The sequence below is a fragment of the Melozone crissalis genome, unplaced genomic scaffold (assembly GCF_028551555.1).
Source record: "Melozone crissalis strain CALT ecotype California unplaced genomic scaffold, PUWL_Pcris_2 ptg000109l_1, whole genome shotgun sequence".
NCBI lineage: Eukaryota > Metazoa > Chordata > Aves > Passeriformes > Passerellidae > Melozone > Melozone crissalis.
The window spans coordinates 247,074-251,134 of NW_026535886.1; positions in this window are offsets into that span (position 1 = coordinate 247,074).

Here is a 4,061-nt window from a genome sequence, read left to right on the forward strand (position 1 = left end):
GTATGATATCATTAATATTTAGAGTGGATCTGAACCCTTCAAAAATTGGTGGGGCGGACCCAAAGAGATGGCTAAAGGGTTGGGAGAAGATTTCACCTGGTGTCATTTCCTTATAGCAGGTGCCATTATTAAAGTAACCTCAAAAACATACTGTTAGTGTTTGATAGCTGTGAATCTGTGTGCCTGCTTTCCAGAGGAAGTTAAAAATCCATTAATTCCTCACCTTTTTCACCCATAAAACAAACCGGATAACAGACACAGCAGCCTTGGTTATAGGACCAATGTTTAGATAAGGGCCTATAAATGGGAGAAATACAGCCATGATCACGTGCCACCCAAACCAGGGCCAGCTGGACCACATGGCGTCGCATAATGAGGTTTCTATAGCTACACACAAAAATTAGATTACTCAAGAACTGTTATTCCTTTTTTGTTTCTGTGCCCTCCAGCCGCACGTTAGGCGCCAAAATCTGTCTTGGTTTGGAAAGACAGGAGCCTGCTAAGGAAGGCAAGAGCTTCCCCTGAAATGGAGAATGTAAACCCTCCCCACTACTCCGAATTGCTATCAATTTTAAATTAAGGGGCTCTCAGGCAAAAATATGGGAGCAGGAAATAACAGTTCTTTAATAGGAAAAAAAAAATATAAAATTAACAATGCAGTACACTAGAACAACACTGACAGAGTCAGAACCCAACCTGACACCCTGTGGGTCAGGGTGTTGGTGGCAGTCCAATTGGAAATGTGGCTGACGCCCTCCTGAAGCGTCAGATGTGCTTCTGCTGGAGCGGGGGGGGGATCTGTAGAGAAGGATGTGTTCTTCCTCTGAAAACCCAGTGGGAGAAGAGACAACTGCTGTTCCTCTGGGGAATCCCGTGGAGAAAGCCGTGCCGGTGTCTCAAAAACCTCTGGATTATATCTGGGTAGCAATGCTTGGCTCCTCCCTCTGGGCGGAACATCTCACAATGGGATGTTATAGTTCTTATCAGTCATGCAGTGACATTCAATAGTCTGTTATCAGCAGATGTCCCCTCTCGAGGGAGGTGTGAATGTGGTCACTCAAAGAGAGAGATAAAGCAAACTGCCTACTTGACAAAGGTAATCTGCCATACAGATGGTAATGGAAAACATCTTGCATTGCAATCTTCAACACCAGTGCACACCAGATCTTGGAAGGGAATGTGCTGACACTGAGAAATTGTCAAATGTTTCTGTGCCAGCAAACTGCTGGAATTATGCTGTGCAGGCATCTGAAAAAATCCAGATCTGGGCACTGGTGGTGTCAGCAAACACAAGATTGGGCTGGTGTAGGCACCAGGTATTTGCCTGGTTTGGCTTTCATTGCCAGCAAATTGCTGCACTTGGGCTGTGGTGGCACAGGGAAATGTCCAGATCTGGGCATGGGCGGTGCCATCAAATACAAGGTCTGGGTGGTGACAGACTTGGAAATTGCTGTGTTTTGTCTTCTTTTTCCAAAAAATTGCTCCTCCCCTATTTGTGCATCCTGTGGCACCCCACCTTATCTCCAGCCCTGGCTCCCTTCTCCATTGCATCATTTGTACCCTGACCCCTCCTGCCTTCCTCCAGTTATATACCCTGGCCCCAGTCCTGCTCCTGGCTCTTCGCCTCTGGTTCCCTTCAGCAGATGTTGTGCTCCTGCTTGCTCCTGTTTCCCTCTGCACCCTCACTTCCCCTGGACCCTTGGATTTTCCCTTAATAAACCCAGCTGGATCTGCTCTGCGAGGAGTCCTCTCGTCCCTCTGCTGAGGCTTTGATTGCACCATCCGGGCTCAGGGTCTGCTGGGCTGGGGGAGTTGTCAAGGCAGCCCCAAGTGGAGACGCTTTCGGTGCTGCAGGCACCTGACAGCACCTGCCTGGGGAAGCTGCTCTGGCCACCCGCAGCAACCAATTCCTTTTTCCAAGCAGCAGCTCCCAGCGTCCTCCTCCGAAGCCCAGAGAGAGAGGGAGCAGCTGCCCTCAGCCCTGTCCTTTACCGCATCCCAATTCTCATGGAATGTCCCCCCTCGCAGAGAAACTCCCAGACAAGAGAAGTGCGACCAGATCCCCTCCTCCCCTGAGCTTGATCACGTCTTTTGTTTCTTAAGGATCCAGTCCATCAGAGCGGTGGTATTGCACTGAGAGCTGGGACACCAGCAGGGGATCACCCCACACTGCCCAGTGTGCACCAGGCTCAACAGGGCTCCTCCTCACAGGGCACCTCTGTTACCCCAATTAGCTCCGAGTGGCTGCCTGGGGACAGGCGCCCACTTCCCCATGTGCCTGGGATGGGCACATCCTGCTCGGGGCCAGTGCTGGCCTGGGCCCAGAGCCAGGGCCATGACCCAGGTGCTCTGAAGGGCTCCGTGGCTGCGGGTGTGACAGGATGAGGGGCAGGGAAGGGCATATTCTCCTCTGGACAGTGCTCTGGGCATGGAGCTTGGTCGGGTTTGGCATCTGCGGGGAAAGGGGTATCGGGTTGTGTGGATGTGGGCATTGTCACTGCTGAGGCATTCCCCAGCCCTCAGCCTTGTCTGCAGGTGATCAGCATTGCCCAGTGCTCCCCAGTGTCTGCAGTGCCTGAGATGCCAATCAGCCATCTGATCACATGTCCCTTGTTCCCCTTGTTCTCCCACGTGTTGGGTTTGGGGCCGGGCTCAGCTCTGGGGTGTCCCCCAGGGAAAGCTCTGGGAGGGGAGGGGCAGCAGGAGATGGAGGATCTGGCACTGGGGGCTGTTGGAGGATGGATTGTGTTGGACTGGGGGTTGTCCCCACAGGGTCCCCAGGTGCCTTTGGCTCCCTGCCTGCCCCCCTTGGCCCCCCAGGTGCCTGGGCCCTTCCAGGGGCAGCTGCCCCGTGCAGGAAGCTGGAGGGATGCCGAGCAAGGGGGCTGGATCCGTGCCACGGGTGGGGTGGGATGGACTCTGTGCCAGGGCTGGGCTTGTGGCCAGGGCTGGGGGCTGTGCCAAGCTGGGCTTTGGCCTGGGGGCTGGCAGGGAGGGTGCGGGGAGGAGTCCCGGCAGGGATAAAGGTGCTCCTCACCTGCTGCAGCCTCAGGCAGCGCTGCCCAGAGCGAGAGGAAGATGAAGGTGGCTGTACTCAGCTTGGCCCTGCTCTTCTCCATCCTCCTCCATCCACAGGCCAAGGTAAGGCACCAGCCAAACGCTGTCCCCACATCCTGCCCTTTCTGGCCTCCCATCCCACCCTTTTGGTCCCTCCTCTGTGTCCCATTCAGGGTCCCCAGCTGCCCTCCCACTGACCATTCCTGAGGCCTTTCCTTTCATGTCCCCCCTCAATCCTTCGCCTTTCTTCCTGGCCACTGCAGAGGGGTCCCCTTGTACAATTCCCTGACTCACTCCCCAATCCCACACCATCTCCCAGTCCTGTTGGTTTTGTCCCCACCTGTCCTCATTCTCCTGTCCCCACCAAGCCCCTCCCTTGCACTCCCATGTCCCTACACCTCAATTCCTTTCTCCTCCCCTGTACCTCACACGCTGCTCCTTCCACACCCCCAGCCCTGTCTCTTGGACTCTCAATGTTTTTGGGTCTCCCCCCACCTCAAACAGATCTTTTTGGAGGCCCTGAATTCCCATCCCTCTGCCTGCACCCTGCTCCCTGCACCCGTGTGTCACCCCAGCCCCACAAGCTCCAGTCCGGACCCAGCCTTTGTTCTCCTTTCCAGGCACTCCTGGAAGGAACCCAAGATGATCTGCGGGAGGTGAGTGGGCTGCTGGCATTGGAGGACATCCCCTCAGGGAATTGGGGGGCAGTGCTGTCCCCCCATCCCTTGCTGGCACCGGGGACATCCCAGTGACCAGCGAGGTCACCTGGTCTCTCTGCAGTTGGATTTAGACAATGTTGCAGTCCTGGAGACACCTCTGGTGGGTACCACGAGTTCTGCCGGTGCCAGACCCTCCCATTGCATGGCCACCACAGCCCAGGCCATCCCAGTGTGTCCCAGCACAGCCCAGTGCACCCCTCCTGACAGCCCAGACAATGCCCTGCCCCAGGGCTCCTCCCCAGTGAAGCCTTTGCCCAGGGCCCTGCTGCATTCCACCCCTGTCAC